The sequence below is a fragment of the Rhinatrema bivittatum genome, chromosome 2 (assembly GCF_901001135.1).
Source record: "Rhinatrema bivittatum chromosome 2, aRhiBiv1.1, whole genome shotgun sequence".
Classification (NCBI taxonomy): Eukaryota; Metazoa; Chordata; class Amphibia; order Gymnophiona; family Rhinatrematidae; genus Rhinatrema; species Rhinatrema bivittatum.
This window is the reverse complement of record NC_042616.1, coordinates 486,552,541-486,572,133: the sequence shown is the minus strand read 5'-3', so window position 1 is coordinate 486,572,133 and position 19,593 is coordinate 486,552,541. Positions and strand designations below refer to the sequence as shown.

Here is a 19,593-nt window from a genome sequence, read left to right as displayed (position 1 = left end):
ATACATCACTAAGGCTTGAAGCTCACTGACTCTGCACGCTGACGTGACTGCGACCAAAAAATGACCTTCCAGGTCAGGTATTTGAGGTTATATGAATACAGTGGCTCGAAAGGAGCTTTCATGAGCTGAGCCAACACCACATTGAGGTCCCAAGACACAACAGGAGGCTGCATGGGAGGTTTCAACTGAAGCAGACCTCACATAAAGTGTTCCACAATGGGTTGCGCAGAGATGGGCGAACTATCCACACCCTGGTGGTAGGCACAGATAGCACTCAGGTATACCCTAATGGAGTTGGTCTTTAAGCCAGCTTCTGAAAGGTGCAGGAGGTAATTAAGCAGCTTCAGTATGGACAGGAGATCAGATTCCAGGATGCAGTGCTCACACCACACAGAAAACCTCTTCCACTTCAGGCCATAAGACTTCCTAGTGGAAGGCTTCCTGGAAGCCACCAGCACTCGAGACACATCATCGGAGAGGTCCAGGGGCTGCAGAAATAGCCTCTCAACATCCAAGCCATCAGGGACAAAGCCCAGAGGTTGGGATTGTGCAGCCTGCCCTGATCCTGCGTGATGAGATCTGGGGAAGTCCCCAGGCTGAGCGGTTCCCAGAAGGAAAGATCCTGCAGGAGCAGGAACCACATCTGCCTCAGCCAATGAGGGGCTATGAGGATCATAGTTCTGCTGTCCTGTCGAAGCTTCAGAAGAGTCTTCATCACCAGAGTAAGCAGAGGATACGCATACAAGAACGCCCTTGTCCCAATGGTGGGCAAAGGCATCTGAGGCTGGTTTGCTGTCCCCCCCTGTACAAGGAGTAGAACTTATCCATTTTCCTGTTGCAGGGGGATGTGAACAGATCCACGTCCGGGGTACCCCAGAGATGGAAGATCCAACCCTCCACGTCCTGTTTCCCTGCTGGTCGACCACTGAAAAAGTGTCCTGCTGCTGGGGGAGGTGCTTGGACCGGTCCTGGATCTGCTTCCAGAGGTATCAAGAATATTGCATCATATAAAGCTGGTAGGAGGGCATATGGGCAATCAGCATGGTGCCCTGAAACACCTTCCTACCCAGCGCATCCTGTCCTAGAGGGGCAGAGGCATGGGTGAGGGAGTACTTGGCCTTCTTAAGGGCGGATGTTGACGCTTCTCAAACCCTCGTAGCATGCTGGACCAAGTACACTGCATCAGCCTTCCTGTTCACTGGAGGAACGGTGGCCGGGGGGACATTGATGGCATCAGCATTGGCTGCATAGGGAGAATGCTGAGAGGATCAAGGCGCTCCAGCAGCAGTGCCAAAATAGCAGGCATGGGCTTTGGCACTAGTGGAGGCACCAGCAGGGCTGGCGGCTTGATACCTTGTAGGGTTCGAAGAACCGCCAATTGCACCCTGTGTTCCAGCTCCTCCTCGAAGGCCAACGACGACAGGAGCTCTAAGGGAGATGGGCACCCGGCACTGGAAATGGTGTGGAATGCCTTGGATCCCTGGCGATGGAGGGCGATGCCTCCTCGCCACGGGGTTGCTTCGGGGGCATCACAGCAGAAGCCAGTGCCACCCCGAGCCTGGCACTGTGCAAGAACGGAGACTGGTGGTGATGTTTCTGGGGTTTCCCATGGTGCTCAGCTTGGTCTTTCCCCGATGCCAAGGAAGAAGGAGACAATCGCAAGGTCCTCGAGTGAGAGGAGACAGATGAAGGCCAATCTCCGGAACCTCTCTCCACCAGAGGCCCTGATAGAGGAGTGGACACAGAGGGATCGGTGACCATCAGGTCTCCCTTGCCTTTCAGTGCTTTTGCCCCCAACTCCGGTGTCGAGGGTTCAGACTTCCTGGAACTGAACTTTTCCATCTTGTCCAGGCGGGCGTACCGGCCCTTGGGAGTTATCTGATCACAAAAATGACATCCCCGAATGCCATGCAATGCCCCCAGGTAGAGGATACACACCTCTGTGGATCCCTGAGGGACATGGTCCGAGGACAATGGAGGCACTCTCGGAAACCTGATGACACCATGACAAAAACAGCCAGCGAGAGGTCGATGACTAGCAGATGCCAGAAGGCACCGCTACCGGGAACCGACCTCACAGAAGGCAAAAACTTACCATGCCGCAGATTAAACTAAGCCAGGAAGAATGGAGAGGAACCCAGCACAGGAAAAAATATTTTCTGAAGTAAAAAAGAGCATGAGCTCCACAACCATGAGATGATAGCTCCGTGGAAAAGAAGACTGAAGAGGGACCCCGCATGGATACATGGATAGTGGCATGCATAAATTTTCTGTGCTGGGCTCCATCCGATGATATCACCCATGTGTGAGGCCTACCATCCTGCTTTCACTAGGAGAAATATTTGAGTGTTTAATTGTCCTATCTCCATTTTCCTTTCTTTCTTGCAGAGAGTATATCCTTCAATCTCTCCATGCATGGTTTATGGTAATGTTCTCAATCCATTCATCAAGTACCCCCTATCCATAATGAATAAGCATGAGATATATTTACATATGATGGAGACTGTACATGCAAATCTAGCTCATGCATATTAATTGTGAATATCATGAAAATCAGACTGGCTAGGGGGTACTTGAAGACTAGGCTGACAGCCATTGGTTTACAATGCAGCCCACACATCATTCTGATGGCCTTTCTTTGAATTGCCTCTGTCTTGCATTTTTTGAAATATGTCCTTTTGGCTTTAATAGACTGTCACCTCACCATTTAACCATGCTGGCAGTTGTTGGTCATCAAGATGGTGTTTTTAAATAGCGCCCATGCCACATGCAAGCTTCTAACTTTTGCAACTGCTCCTTTTAGTTTTTTCTGATTTCCACTTTATATCATAGTCTTCCCTTTTAAAGTTAAATGCTACTGCAGTAGTTTTCCATTTGTAGATGTGACTACCAGAACTGAACACAGTACTCAAAGAGGGTTCCTCCCCAGATGTTTATACAGAGGTAATGAAACTTCTCTTTATGCATCCAAGTAGTATACCATCTGGTCCCAGTGATTTATACTCATTAGTTTGTCCGTTTGCTCTATTATATCTTCCTGGTTCACTGTGATTTGATTCAGTTCCTCAATTACTCTCAAAGAATTTTCCGGTATAATTATCTCCCCAACACTCTCCTCAGTAAAAACTGAAGCAAAGAATTAATTTAGTTTTTCTGCTTACCTTCCATGAGCACCCCTTTTACCCCTTGGTCATTTTGTGGTCCAACCAACTCCCTACAGGTTTCTTGCTTCAAATATACTTGAAAAAATTTATATTTGGAATTTTTGCCTCTCAAGAAAGCTTCTTTTCAAATTATTTTGGCTTGCCTTATTAATGCTTTACATCTAACTTACTTGCCAGTGCTTATGCTGGTTCCTATTTTTTTTCATTTGGATTTATCTTGCATTTTTTAAAATATGTCCTTTTGGCTTTAATAGACTGTCACCTCACCATTTAACCATGCTGGCAGTTGTTGGTCATCAAGATGGTGTTTTTAAATAGCGCCCATGCCACATGCAAACTTCTAATTTTTGCAACTGCTCCTTTTAGTTTTTTCTAATTTCCACTTTATATCATAGTCTTCCCTTTTAAAGTTAAATGCTACTGCAGTAGTTTTCCTTATTGTCCTCCCTACAGTGATTATGTTAAATTTGATTATGTTATTATCACTATTGCCAAGAGACCCCACCACTGTTACTTCTTGCACCAGATTCTGTTTTGCAGTGTGGATTAGATCTAGATTAATATCCTCTCTCTTTGGTTCCAGAACCAGCTACTCCATGAAGCAGTCATCGATGATATCTCAAATCTTTACCTCCCTAACATGTTCCAATGACACATTTATCCAATCAATATTGGGGTAAATGAAATGGAGAAATTACTTACCTGATAATTTCGTTTTCCTTAGTGTAGACAGATGGACTCAGGATCAATGGGTATAGTGTACTCCTGATAGCAGTTGGGAGACGGAGTCAGATTTCAAGCTGACGTCAGCCTACATTTACCCGTGCAGGAAGCTTAGCTCTTCAGTATTCCCCTCGAAAAGTAATTGTAGATAAATGTGTGTTTTAATAACTTGAATAACTTGGCTAACTTGATTAACTTGATTAACTAGGACTGGTTTAACTGATTTCCAAATTGGAGACCACCAGTGCACTCAACTGAAGAACGCAGACACCCGGCAACTATGGATGTCCTGAACTAGGGGTAATACCTGGCTTACCCGTGCTTATCTTGCTCTCGGGGATTGTCACCTGAGGTTTCCCGAATTTGGGGCAGCCGTGGGCGGGATGCCGAGTCCATCTGTCTACACTAAGGAAAATGAAATTATCAGGTAAGTAATTTCTCTTACTACATGCAGAGTAATTTCTCTTACTACATGCAGGACCATCTGCTACATGCAGATGGTCCTGAGTCCATCTGCATGTAGCAGATGGACTCAGGACCAATGGGATGTACAAAAGCTACTCCTGAACTGGGTGGGAGGCTGCCCGTGGCCCACTTAGTACTGCCCTTGTAAATGATGTGTCCTCCTGGGCCTGGACATCCAGGCAGTAGAACCTGGAGAAGGTATGTATGGAGGACCACGTCGCCGCCTGACAGATCTTGAAGGGTGACAGCATCTTGGTTTCTGCCCAGGACACTGCCTGGGCCCTTGTAGAATGGGCCTTGACTTGTAGAGGCAGAGGCTTCCCTGCTTCTACGTAGGCTGCCTTGATTACGTCTTTGATCAAGTGGGCTTTGGTGGCCCTCGAGGCTGCTTCCCCTTGTTTCTTCCCGCTGAGAAGGATGAATAGCTGGTCCGTCTTTCGTACGGATTCCAATCTTTCTAGGTACAGGACTAGGAGTCTGCCGATGTTTAGGTGGCGAAGATGGCATGAGTCTTCAAAGTCCTTATGTTTGTCTGGAGATGGTAGAGAAATGGTTTGGTTGAGATGAAATTGAGAAACCACCTTCGGAAGAAAGGAGGGGACTGTGCGTAGTTGTATGGATCCTGGTGTGAACCTGAGGAATGGTTCTCGACAGGATGGGGCTTGAAGCTCGGAGATGCAACAGGCTGAGCATATTGCCACCAGGAATGAAGTCTTCAAGGTCAGTAGCTGTAGTGACAGACTGCGAGAAGGTCTGAAGGAAGCTCCCGCTAGGAAATCTAGTACTAGATTGAGATTCCATAGGGGCACCAGCCACTTTAAGGGTGGTTGGATTTGTTTGACCCCTATCAGGAAACATCTGGATGGGTTGATAGACTGATGCAGTCCACTTTGGCTCTGAAGCAGGCCAGCGCGGCCACCTGAACCTTGAGGGAGTTGAGAGACAACCCCTTCTTCAAGCCGTCCTGCAGAAATTCCAGGATCATGGGGGATTTTGACCGTCAGGCGGAATGATCTCACGGTCCCCCCACCAGACTTCGAATAGTCTTCATATTTGTATGTAAGCTAGAGACATGGAAAACTTGCGTGCTCGGAGCAAGGTGTCAATCACTGCCTTAGAGTATCTGCTCTTCTTCAGGCAAGTCCTCTCAATGGCCAGACCGTGAGAGAGAATAGAGTTGGGTCTTCGTGGAGGATCGGTCCTTGCCGGAGAAGGTCCCTGTGTGGAGGTAGGCACAGAGGGTTCCCCGCAAGAAGTCTTCGCATGTCCACGGATCATGGCCTTCTTGGCCAGTCCGGTGCCATTAGAAGTACAAGCCCCTTGTGGTGTTCTATCTTGTGGATGATCCCGCCCAGTAGTGGCCGTGGGGAAAAGCGTACAGCAGGTCTTCCTGTGGCCAGGTCTGGACGAGGGCGTTGATTCTCCGGAATTGCAGTTCTCGTCTGCGGCTGAAGAACTTGGGAACTTGGGTGTTGGACCTAGTTGCCAGGAGATCCATGGCTGGGGTTCCCCAGCAGTTTACTATCAACTGGAAGGCTGTGGTCAACAGTGTCCATTCCCCTGGGTCTAGACTCTCTCTGCTGAGGTAGTCCGCAGTGACGTTGTCTTTTCCTGCGATGTGGGCGGCTGAGATCCCCTGCAGGTTTTCTTCCGCCCACGCCAATATGGGGTCCTATTTCCAGGGACACCTGTTGGTTTCTGGTTCCTCCCTGGCGGTTGATGTAGGCAACTGTTGTGGTGTTGTTAGACATGACTGACAGATTCGCCCCGACTCTTCCTTGTCCCATTGCCCCTGGGCCATCAGTTCCTGGCAGTGGGCTCCCCACCCTCGCAGGCAAGGGTGAGGAGCCCACTGCCCTTTTAATTGGGATAACAGAGTATGTGCTTGGGGTGGGCAGGAAGAAGGGAAAGTCGAAATATATCACAGGAATAAGCTAGTTTTTAACATCCAAAGGCAAACCCCCCCCCCCCCCCATTGAAATTTACTTCACAATCTTTCCAAAGCTTTAGATCACAAAAATTCCCCAGCAAAGCAATACTTACAGATCCCCTTCAGTCACCAGCACAGGCAGAATCTGCTCTCAAGACTCCCTCAGGATTCAACTCTTTCATCTTACCTGCACTCTCCGGTATGTTTACTCTATTGCAAACGTTCATTTCATCTACAAACTGGCATGCTTTCCCTTCTAATCTTTCTCCAATGTCACTTCTAAAGGTATTAAAAGGACTGATTCCTTATAGCACCCTCTAGTCACTTTCCCTTCACCAGAGTGAACCATATTGGCCGCATTCTCTGTGTACTGTTAATCTACTAACTTCTCTCTCAAGTTTATACATTTTTCTTCTGATTCCTTGACTGGCTAACTTGCTCACAAATCTTCTATGTAAAATAGTGTCAAAGGCTTTACTGAAATACTAATAGGTCACATCTACTGCACTCCCCAGATCTAATACTCTGGCCACTTCAAAGAAAATCAATAAAGTTTGTTTGGCAAGCTCTTCTAAAATCATTTATCTGTTATCCTGTAATCCACTGGTTTCAAGGTATTTTTTTTGTTTGGTTTTATTCACCAGACTTCTTGGAGAAGGTACAGAGAAGGGCTACCAAAATGATAAGGGGAATGGAACAGCTCCCCTATGAGGAAAGACTAAAGAGGTTAGGACTTTTCAGCTTGGAGAAGAGACGACTGAGGGGGGATATGATAGAGGTGTTTAAAATCATGAGAGGTCTAGAACGGGTAGATGTGAATCGGTTATTTACTCTTTCGGATAGTAGAAAGACTAAGGGGCACTCCATGAAGTTAGCATGGGGCACATTTAAAACTAATCGGAGAAAGTTCTTTTTTACTCAACGCACAATTAAACTCTGGAATTTGTTGCCAGAGGATGTGGTTAGTGCAGTTAGTATAGCTGTGTTTAAAAAAGGATTGGATAAGTTCTTGGAGGAGAAGTCCATTACCTGCTATTAAGTTCACTTAGAGAATAGCCACTGCCATTAGCAATGGTAACATGGAATAGACTTAGTTTTTGGGTACTTGCCAGGTTCTTATGGCCTGGATTGGCCACTGTTGGAAGCAGGATGCTGGGCTTGATGGACCCTTGGGTGAACAGAGCTCCCAATGAATAGAGAAATAATGTTTTTATATGTGAAAATTTAGTTAGTGCCCTTTAGTAAATATAGATTAGAGCACTAAGAGGCAAGTATGAGCTAAGTCAAATTGATTAGCAGGAAAATAAACATGGGGGGGGGGGGGGTGAAGGTTCATATTCAGCTGCTGTGTAGCTCGGCAAGTTAGCTGGATAAGTTTATCTGGATAACTTTAGGATAATCCTTTGGGCCATCCAGAGTTAGCTGGATAAATTTTCAGGGCTAGCTCAACTCCTTCACGATCCGCCCATTCCCTGCCTCTGAGCTAAATACTTAGATACGTCTGACTTATCTGGCTTTTTTTTTTTTTTTTTTTTTAAATATCAGGCTCAGCAAGTCCTAACCAACATTTAAAAGACTTCTTTCTAATCTTTTTCTGTGTTTCAAATTTGATTTCGCTGCTTCTTCCCAGTCTGTCCTCCTCCATCCCTCCCTCTCAACCTCTTCTCTGCCTCTGTCTTCTGATTTCAAGCTGGTGCTACAAGAACCCATCAGCCATGAGTGTTGCAGAAAAGCTGTACTGGGAGGATTAGCACTGGCTTGACATATCTTTGATTTGTCATCTGTGCTAATTAGCTTGAGCTGGGCTCAAACATTCTCAAGCTTGCCCAGCTTTAAACTGTACTTAATAGTGGCACTATACAGTACATAAGTATGTTATTCATTTATTTGCCTATACCACCATACACAGCCTATGCCTCATTTGAATGTAATAGGAAAAATTCAGACCTAAAACTCCAGGTGACAGCAGAAGTGCATGGTCGCCCGTTCCTGTGCATTGATAATACAGCTGAACTCCATTCACTGCCACCTTGGCAGATGTCACAGATGTGCTGAAAAAAATCACAAAAACAAAAAAGTAATGGATTATTACACAGTATCTTCTTTTATAATACTAGTCATTAAAGCAATCTTTGTCCACTGATTCACAGTGAGTGTCCTTTATATAACTTGTGTCTGCTGGTGCAAGCTAGTCTCACCTTACAAAGTTCTGCACTGAAGTGCTGCCGGTTTCTTGTCAAGGAGCTGTCACCAGCTCTACCTTGTTTGGTGAGAAGTCCTTTTCTTCATAAAATAATTTAATGCAGGGCTTCCCAACCCTGTCCTGGGGACCCCATAGCCAGTTGGGCTTTTAGGATATCCACAATCAATATGCATGAAAGAAACGTGCATACGCTGGAGAACTGTTCCAGTCTAGGAATTTATTAGAGCAGTGCATTTACCTGTAGCAGGTAGCAGCTTTCTGGTGTCCAACATTACATTGTGTTCCTCGTACAAAGTTCATCATCTTGGGGAGACGCAATGAGGATCTGAAGCAGGACGACCACATCTTTAGTGCAGTGATAGAATGAAATGGATGAGAGGAAAGAGATGCAATATATAAGCTCGCTTGGCTATGGTGGGAAATACAAACAATGAAGCAAGACATGCTACACCTTTTCTTCCAGTGCCTGGAGATGTTTATCCTCATAAATTGAGTCACAAACCAAATGAAAATGTACACAACATTATAGCTTCAAGTATTTGAATCACTCTGTCATATATCCTCTTATGCAGATATTCAAATACTTGAAAGCCATTAATGTACAAGAAACAAACATCTTTTAGAGGAAAGTTCTACAACAAACAGTCAATACATAAGGTTCCATCATGGAAGACTGAGGAGAAACATTGAGAAATATTTTTTCCATGTGTGAGGGGGAGTGTAAAATCCTGAGTTCTGTTAGGACTGTCCCCTCTACCTGAGCTATAAAAGACACATAGCTGTGCTTCCTCGGAAACTGAAACGAAAGAAGCTTGTGCCTTACCAGGTTTTAGAAAGCCAGGCATTGCAACTCCGTTTTGCAACCCTGCGTATCTGAATGCAGGGGCGATTCGTTGGACTGCTTGTGACCGTTTGAAGAAAAATCAGCCCCCACACAGGGTTAACTTGGTCAAAGGCTACTGATGTAATTGTAACCCCCCTGTGTCTCTGGAGTCACCTTCCCAGCCTCGGGGAGCACTGGGATCACTATCCCGAGGTAGGAGGATCAAGTCTCAGGAGCTGTGAGCAGGAAAAACAGCAGGGACAGTACTAGGCTGAGGGCCTTCCACACAAAAGAACCAATGTCCAGTCATAAGTTGTGCTCCAAATTAAAAACAGCTTACTCTAGAATTTTCAGAGTAAAACATATCAACAAACTCCAAGAGATGCAGGAAAATTAACAATATCGCAGTTTGGGAAAATTGCTCAACTCCTTTCTCTTTACGTCTCTTCCTTTGGTAACAGTTACTTCTTCTATTAACTTAGTGTCTCTTTCTACTCTGTTTCTTTCCTTTATTCAGTTTTCTCACAAGCCTATCCTGGATCTCTCTTCCTTTCCATCATTTACAAAAATATTTTCTTACACAGTCCTGTTCAGCTCAAGGAGAGATTCCCTCTAGTGCAGCAGACAGGAACCCACCGAGCCGTGCAAAAAGTCACTGCTGGCACAGTTGCCCTCCTGGCCCAGACAGATGCCTGCAGCAGTTAAGCACAGGTTTTTCTTCAGATCTTTCCAATTTATATAGCAAACACTTCCCCCCCCCCATGACCCCCCAATTTTTTTGTTTTTAAGAAAATCTCTGCCCCACTCCTGCTACTCCCTTCTGCAACCCTGGAAGAGGATCACAGTTCCAGCTCGTCTCTGTCCTTTCCTTCTTCTGCTGTCATTTCTATGTTTCAATAAGTGCAAAGTGATGCATACAGGGAAAAATAACCCTTGCTGTAGTTACACAATGTTAGGTTCTATTTTAGGAGTTATCACACAAGAAAGAGATCTAGGCGTCATAGTGGATAATACATTGAAATTGTCAGCTCAGCATGCTGTAGCGATCAAAAAAGCAAACAATGTTAGGAATTACTAAGAAGGGAATGGCAAATAAAAGGATGGATGTCATAATGCCTCTATATCGCTCCATGGTGAGACTGCATTTTGAATAGATTTTAGCCAGATAATGACTTTTGAATATCTATCTCCAAATTTGTAACATCTGATTTGAAATACCAAATGCTGTAAAGAACTTTCATCAATTTCCCCTTTCATCATAGCTTGCATTAACGCAGGAAAAATCGTGGGTCTGTAAGCGCATTCGTACACGCTTTCCAGTGCACAAAACCCTTATTACATCCCCGGATAGAGTTTTGTGCTTACAAATGCGTGAAACCCCTGGCAGCTTCAGTGCTCCTTATTACATCGGCCCCTGCGTGAGGGAAGGAGGAGAGTCAGCAGAGTACATAATCAGCAGTAATCTGGCTAACTTTAGCCTGCTCTGCTCTCCAAGCTGATGAATATTGGGCTCTACACATATCTAAGTTATGCATGAAACAGTGTTGGAAAATTACATTGCTCAATACATAATGAAGATGTATAAAATTATGAGTCTAAATTCTGGCTTTCTGAATTAACAGCTGTAAAGCAGAATCAAGATGGTGACTCACTGACGAAAAGCTAACTTCATCACACTGGAGGTAAAAGATTTAAACGGCTTTATTCTGTGCTAGGAAATATTCTTTTCCCTGGAGGAAGGAGGGGGGATGTGCAGCAGTAGACATCCGCCTAGCACAGGATTTGGAAAGAATTCAACCTGCAGACCCATGAGAAAAAGGATGTGGAAGACCGGACGTGGAGAACTAAAAAATAAATAAATTCAGGAACACCCCTCTGCTCATGAAGGGGGATCACATGCTCACTGCCTACTATGCCTATTAAAAATTGCAAACACACATCTGCATATGTGTGTCTATCAATGATTTACAAAATATATGGATTACAAAAACATATTTGCACACATTCATACATAAACATACACACAGGAAGACATAGAAAAAGGAACTTAATATGTTTGTGTGTATATATGCATATACACATTTACCATCTAGACCACTAATATCTTCACTCAGCTCCTCAATGTCAGTACTGCCCTCAAAAGCTATTAAAGGAAAACACACCCAAAACAGATTTATTTATTTATTTATTTATAATTTTTATTTACCGACATTCTTGATAAAAATATCAAATCAAATCAAATCAGTTTCCATTGAAACAGAACAGTCGCAGCTATGGCGTTACATTGAAACAAGTCGTCAAATCATTAAATAACAGGTGAATATAGAAAAAAATAATTATAGATAAGCAATTATAAATAAAACCATTATAGATAACAGTTGATTATAAATAAACAGGTCATCAAAAAACGAATGACAAATATAATGGGGCGGCATAAACAGTGGAAAAAAGCGATACATAAAGTAAGGCGTCTAATATATATTGCTATGAGTAAGCGGACTAGAAAGGGCGTGGTGGGGCCCAGAGGAATCTGGTGGCCATGAGGAAGGAGAGGGTTGAGAAGCTCAGGCTGAAAGATGGATTGAGAAGATCTGGTTGAAGGATGGTGGAAAGGAAGAGCGAGGAGGGGGAGGGATGAGTGGCATTTAATCAGATCCTTCTTTGAAGCAGTGTCAGCCCTTTAGAATTCTCTCCCAGGAGGGCTCCAAAACATTCTGTGATTACTGTGATTTCAGGAAACAACTGAAAGTCTGGCTTTTCTGCCAGGCCTTTAATGCTAAATCCAGAGGACAAAGACACTGAGGGACTATGGATTCATCACTTGGCATCATCTCAAATACCTTGACAAGTTGCTTAGACACGCTGCTATGATCATACATTTGCTACATGTACATATTGCCAAAACTAAATTTCTAGTATTTACACTAACTTAGTCAAAATTTAGTCAGTATTTGTCTAGCACATTTTGGTGCCAAACTAAAATGTGAAATTGTTGCAACTTTAAAATATCTGCTGTAAAGCTGCAAATGGCCTTTTGCTCATCAGCTGCTACTCAATGTACTGTAAACTGTCTTGAATGAATTTCATATTAAAAAAGACAGGTAATAAATCAAAATAAGTAAGAACATAAGAACATGCCATACTGGGTCAGACCAAGAGCCCATCAAGCGCAGCATCCTGTTTCCAACAGTGGCCAATCCAGGCCATAAGAACCTGGCAAGCACCCAAAAACTAAGTCTATTTCATGTTACCGTTGCTAATGGCAGTGGCTATTTTCTAAGTCAGATTAATTAATAGCAGACTTCTCCTCCAAGAACTTATCCAATACTTTTTAAAACACAGCTACACTAACTGAACTAACCACATCCTCCAGCAACAAATTCCAGAGTTTAATTGTGCGTTGAGTGAAGAAGACCTTTCTCCGATTAGTTTTAAATGTGCCACATGCTAACTTCATGGAGTGCCCCCTAGTCTATCATCTGAAAGACTAAATAACCGATTCACATCTACCTGTTTTAGACCTCTCATGATTTTAAACACCTCTATCATATCCCCCCTCAACCGTCTCTTCTCCAAGCTGAAATGTCCTAACCTCTTTAGTCTTTCCTCATAGGGGAGCTATTCCATTCCCCTTATCATTTTGGTCGCCCTTCTCTGTACCTTCTCCATCGCAATTATATCTTTTTTAAGATGCGGTGACCAGAATTGTACACAGTATTCAAGATGGGGTCTCACCATGGAGCGATACAGAGACATTATGACATTTTCCGTATTATTCACCATTCCCTTCCTAATAATTCCCAACATTGTTTGCTTTTTTGATTGCCACAGCACACTGAACCGACGATTTCAATGTGTTATCCACTATGACGCTTAGTTCTCTTTCTTGGGTGGTAGCACCTAATATGGAACCTAACATTGTGTAACTATAGCATGAGTTATTTTTCCCTATATGCAGCACCTTGCACTTATCCACATTAAATTTCATCTGCCATTTTGATGACCAATTTTCCAGCCTTACAAGGTCTTCCTACAATTTATCACAATCTGCTTGTGATTTAACTACTCTGAACAATTTTGTATCATCTGCAAATTTGATTACCTTACTCATCGTATTCCTTTCCAGATCATTAATAAATATATTGAAAATTAAGGGTCCCAATACATATCCCTGAGGTATTCCACTGCCCACTCCCTTCCACTGAAAAAATTGTCCATTTAATCCTACTCTGTTTCCTGTCTTTTAGCCAATTTGTAATCCATGAAAGGACATTGCCACCTATACCATGACTTTTTACTCTTCCTAGAAGCCTCTCATGAGGAATTTTGTCAAACGCCTTCTGAAAATCCAAGTACACTACATCTACCGCGTCACCTTTATCCACATGTTTATTAACTCCTTCAAAAAAGTGAAGATTTGTGAGGCAAGACTTGCCTTGGGTAAAGCCATGCCGACTTTGTTCCATTAAACCATGTCTTTCTATATGTTCTGTAATTTTGATGCTTAGAACTCTTTTCACTATTTTTCCTGGCACTGAAATCAGGCTAACCGGTCTGTAGTTTCCCGGATCGTCCCTGGAGCCCTTTTTAAATATTGGGGTTACATTAGCTATCCTCCAGTCTTGAGGTACAATGGATGATTTTAATGATAGGTTACAAATTTTTACTAATAGGTCTGAAATTTCATTTTTGAGTTCCTTCAGAACCCTGGGGTGTATACCATCCGATCCAGGTGATTTACTACTCTTCAATTTATCAATCAGGCCTACCACATTTTCTAGGTTCACCGTGATTTGGTTCTGTCCATCTGAATCATTACCCATGAAAACATTCTCCGGAACGGGTATCTCCCTAACATAGTCTTTAGTAAACGCCAAAGCAAAGAAATCATTTTATCTTTCTGCGATGGCCTTATCTTCTCTAAGTGCCCCTTCAACCCTACGATCATCTAACGGTCCAACTGACTCCCTCCCAGACTTTCTGCTTCAGATATATTTTAAAAGGTTTTTGCCTCTACGGCCAACTTCTTTTCAAATTCTCTCTTAGCCTGTCTTATCAATGTCTTACATTTAACTTGCCAACATTTATGCATTATCCTATTTTCTTCTGTTGGATCCTTCTTCCAATTTTTGAATGAAGATCTTTTGGCTAAAATAGCTTCTTTCTCCTCCTCTATTAACCATGCTGGTAATCATTTTGCCTTCTTTCCACCTTTTTTAATGTGTGAAATATATCTGGACACTGCTTCTAGGATGGGTTTGGTTTTTTTTTTGTTTGTTTTTTTTTTTTTTTAACAATGACCATGCCTCTTGCACACTTTTTACCTTTGTAGCTGCTCCTTTCAGTTTTTTTCTAACACTTTTTCTCATTTTATCAAAGTTTGCCTTTTGAAAGTTTAGCATGAGAGCCGTGGATTTGCTTACTGACCCCTTCCAGTCATTAATTCAAATCTGATCATATTATGATCACTATTGCCAAGCAGCCCCATCATCGTTACCTCTCTCACCAAATCCTGTCCTCCACTGAGAATTAGATCTAAAATTGCTCCCTCTCTTGTCGGTTCCTGGACCAATTGCTCCATAAAAATGTCATTTATTCCATCCAAGAACTTTAAATCTCTAGCATGTACCAATGATATATTTACCCAGTCAATATTTGGGTAATTGAAGTCTCCCATTATTACCACACTACCAATTTGGTTAGCTTCCTTAATTTCTCTTAGCATTTCACTATCAGTCTCACCACGTTGACCAGGTGGACAGTAATATACTCCTATCACTATAGTCCCCGACACACAAGGGATTTCTACCCATAAAGATTCAATTGTGCATTTAGTCTCATGCAGGATGTTTATCCTGTTGGGACTCTACGCCATCCCAGACAAAGCGCCACACCGCCTCCCGGGTACTCCTCTCTGTCATTGCGATATAATTTGTACCCCGGTATAGCACTGTCCCATTGGTTGTCCTCCTTCTACCATGTCTCTGAGATGCCAATTAAGTCTATGTCGTCATTCACTGCTAAACCTCAAAAACAGCACCCGAATCTTCTGGGGTATTAGACAAAATGACAATCTAGTATATGAACAAACCCCCAGTGTATTTTAATTTTTTACCAAGTATCAAAAATAATTCTTTGCTCACGATCAAGTCTTAATTTGCATATTATTTTGAAAGGTAAACTGCAAAAGTGTCATGAGACCCTTGCACGATACCCAATAATTCAACAACAAAATTTTTGAAAGGTCGAGGAAGGGTTTCATATATAGGTTTCTCAGCCCAGCATAAGGTCTGTTAGATTTTCAAATATAATCATCAACCAATCCTCCTCCACCTATGGGTTTTTTAAAATTCTGTGCAAACCCTAGTGAAAACTGCAACACAATTTTTTTTATCCCTTAAAACCAATTTTTTAAATATTATTTATAAAATTGTAATGCCTCCTTCAATGTAATTTCAAAGTCCCGACTTATCTGAAGATGTTGGTCCACCCGACGTAGCTACGTTTCTGGTTCGCACCGGAACCTTTCTTCAGGGGATATGTTCTTTTTAGAGCAGTCGGTATACCGCGTTAGCTGAGAATCATCTGTCAAGGCAAAAGTTTTTCAGACGCCATGCAGCGTTCTCAAGGCAAAAGTTTTCCAGACGCCATACAGCGCTCTTGCTCTCTGCAAACCTCTCACCAACGATCCAAGCTTTTTGAGCTAGAGGCACAGATAATGTGATAACCAATCACAACCCACATCGCCGCGACGTCATCGCGTATTCATTCAAACTAAAGAGCCCCAATCAAGAGCCTCATTCATTCCCTGAGGAGCTTGCGTGTTCAAAGTAAAGATCCAAAACTCTTCACGTTTATTCAACAAACCTTCCCGGTTCCCTCCTCTCGACGTGATAGGTATATGATCTATAACTGTCCATTTCAGAGTACTATATGAGTGTCCATGCTGTTCACAATGTGCAACAATTGGAGCAGATAAAGTAGACGTGTTTAATTTTGATTTGTGTTCATTCAGCCTCACTCTTATTTTGCGGGTGGTCCTGCCAATATATAAACCTGGGCATGGGCAAATGATTGCGTAAACCACGTAGTCTGAGTTGCATGTAGTATTATGTTTACGGTGTATCAAATACCCTGTCACTGGTTCTTGCCAGCTTAAGCCTTCAATGCAGTTTATACAATGAGAACATTGACCGCACTTATGATGTCCTATAACTGGAACGTGAACTTTTGTGGCAAATTGAGCATGTACCAGCTTGTCTCTAATGTTAGCGCCACGCGTAGTGACAATGAGCGGTGTCTCTTTAAAAATCTCATGGAGTGCTAATACATGCCAATGGCGTCGTATCGATGATGAAATTACATTTGTAGCCACTGACTGTTTTAAGACACAAACGAGTTGTGGACAATCTTTTGATGGTTTGTACTGTAATAGACTTTGTCTATCAGAGTATTTCGCCCTAAAAGGGCAGTTATAGGACATCATAAGTGCGGTCAATGTTCTCAAATTTTTGCCCTAAAAGGGCGAAATACTCTGATAGACAAAGTCTATTACAGTACAAACCATCAAAAGATTGTCCACAACTCGTTTGTGTCTTAAAACAGTCAGTGGCTACAAATGTAATTTCATCATCGATACGATGCCATTGGCATGTATTAGCACTCCATGAGATTTTTAAAGAGACACCGCTCATTGTCACTACGCGTGGCGCTAACATTAGAGACAAGCTGGTACATGCTCAATTTGCCACAAAAGTTCACGTTCCAGTTATAGGACATCATAAGTGCGGTCAATGTTCTCATTGTATAAACTGCATTGAAGGCTTAAGCTGGCAAGAACCAGTGACAGGGTATTTGATACACCGTAAACATAATACTACATGCAACTCAGACTACGTGGTTTACGCAATCATTTGCCCATGCCCAGGTTTATATATTGGCAGGACCACCCGCAAAATAAGAGTGAGGCTGAATGAACACAAATCAAAATTAAACACGTCTACTTTATCTGCTCCAATTGTTGCACATTGTGAACAGCATGGACACTCATATAGTACTCTGAAATGGACAGTTATAGATCATATACCTATCACGTCGAGAGGAGGGAACCGGGAAGGTTTGTTGAATAAACGTGAAGAGTTTTGGATCTTTACTTTGAACACGCAAGCTCCTCAGGGAATGAATGAGGCTCTTGATTGGGGCTCTTTAGTTTGAATGAATACGCGATGACGTCGCGGCGATGTGGGTTGTGATTGGTTATCACATTATCTGTGCCTCTAGCTCAAAAAGCTTGGATCGTTGGTGAGAGGTTTGCAGAGAGCAAGAGCGCTGTATGGCGTCTGGAAAACTTTTGCCTTGAGAACGCTGCATGGCGTCTGAAAAACTTTTGCCTTGACAGATGATTCTCAGCTAACGCGGTATACCGACTGCTCTAAAAAGAACATATCCCCTGAAGAAAGGTTCCGGTGCGAACCAGAAACGTAGCTACGTCGGGTGGACCAACATCTTCAGATAAGTCGGGACTTTGAAATTACATTGAAGGAGGCATTACAATTTTATAAATAATATTTAAAAAATTGGTTTTAAGGGATAAAAAAAATTGTGTTGCAGTTTTCACTAGGGTTTGCACAGAATTTTAAAAAACCCATAGGTGGAGGAGGATTGGTTGATGATTATATTTGAAAATCTAACAGACCTTATGCTGGGCTGAGAAACCTATATATGAAACCCTTCCTCGACCTTTCAAAAATTTTGTTGTTGAATTATTGGGTATCGTGCAAGGGTCTCATGACACTTTTGCAGTTTACCTTTCAAAATAATATGCAAATTAAGACTTGATCGTGAGCAAAGAATTATTTTTGATACTTGGTAAAAAATTAAAATACACTGGGGGTTTGTTCATATACTAGATTGTCATTCACTGCTATACATTCTAATTCTCCCATCTTACTTCTTAGACTTCTGGCATTAGCACATACAAACATTTCAAAGTGTGTTTTTTGTTTGTATTTTCATTCTGCTTTTTAATTGATAGGGATAAGTTAGAATTTTTTAGCTCAGCTGAGTTTTTACTTACAGGCACTTGGACTACTTTTCTTCTCTTTGGAACCTCACTGTCAGGATGCCCTAATTCTAATGCATCATTAGTATCCTTTGAAGATACCTCTCTCCGAACCATGCGCTGCTGAGTGACTGTCAGCTTTCCCCTTTGTTCTAGTCTAAAAGCTGCTCTATCTCCTTTTTAAAAGTTAGCGCCAGCAGTCTGGTTCCACCCTGGTTAAGGTGGAGCCCATCCCTTCGGAAGAGACTCCCCCTTCCCCAAAAGGTTCCCCAGTTCCTAAGAAAATTATATCCCTCTTCTTTGCACCATCGTCTCAGCCACACATTGAGACTCCGGAGCTCTGCCTGCCTCTGGTGATCTGCGCATGGAACAGGGAGCATTTCAGAGAATGCTACCCTGGAGGTTCTGGATTTAAGCTTTCTACCTAAGAGTCTAAATTTGGCTTCCAGAACCTCCCTCCCACATTTTCCTATGTTGTTGGTGCCCACATGTACCATGACAGCCGGCTCCTCCCCAGCACTGTCTAAAATCCTATCTAGGTGACGCGTGAGGTCTGCCACCTTCACACCAGGTAGGCAATTTACCAGGTGATCCTCATGCCCACCAGCCACCCAGCTATCTACATTCCTAATAATCGAATCACCAACTATGACGGCTGACCTAACCCTTCCCTCCTGGGCAGTAGGCCTTGGGGAGGTATCCTCGGTGCGAAAGGACAATGCACCACCTGGAGAGCAGGTCCTTGCTACAGGATCCTTTCCTGCTGCATCAGGTTGATGCTCTCTAATCATGAGACCTTCTTCCTCCAAGGTAGCACCAGGGCTGCCAGACTGAAGTTGGGAGTTGGCTACTAGGTCCTTGAAGGTCTCATCTATATACCTCTCTGTCTGCCTCAGCACTTCCAGGTCTGCCACTCTAGCCTCCAGAGATCGGACTCGTTCTCTGAGAGCCAGAAGCTCTTTGCATCGCATCACATGTACAATTTCTCACCAGCGGGTAAAAAATCATACATTTATTTATTTATTTATTTATTTATTTGGAGTTTCTTATATACCGATAGCCGTTCGCACATCGTATCGGTTTACATACAACTAATAACTTGTGGGCATAGCCCTTACAAAGAACAGTAAAGAGAGTGTGGAAAACAAATATACAAACGATATATGTAATTAATTACTCTATGCAACAATATACAATGGATGTATGTGTATATACTAATAGGGA

The 19,593-nt window shown here is 43.0% G+C and overlaps 1 long non-coding RNA gene across 1 annotated transcript in view; it reads left to right on the top strand.

Annotated features, from left to right (window-relative positions):
• The window catches only part of LOC115085030, a 95,425-nt gene extending 84,434 nt beyond the window's left edge, over window positions 1–10,991 (top strand). Inside the window, exon 3 of the long non-coding RNA XR_003854696.1 lies at window positions 10,931–10,991. This is a non-coding gene — a long non-coding RNA (uncharacterized LOC115085030). The remainder of the gene's footprint in view (window positions 1–10,930) is intronic.
• The last annotated feature ends 8,602 nt before the right edge of the window (window positions 10,992–19,593 follow it).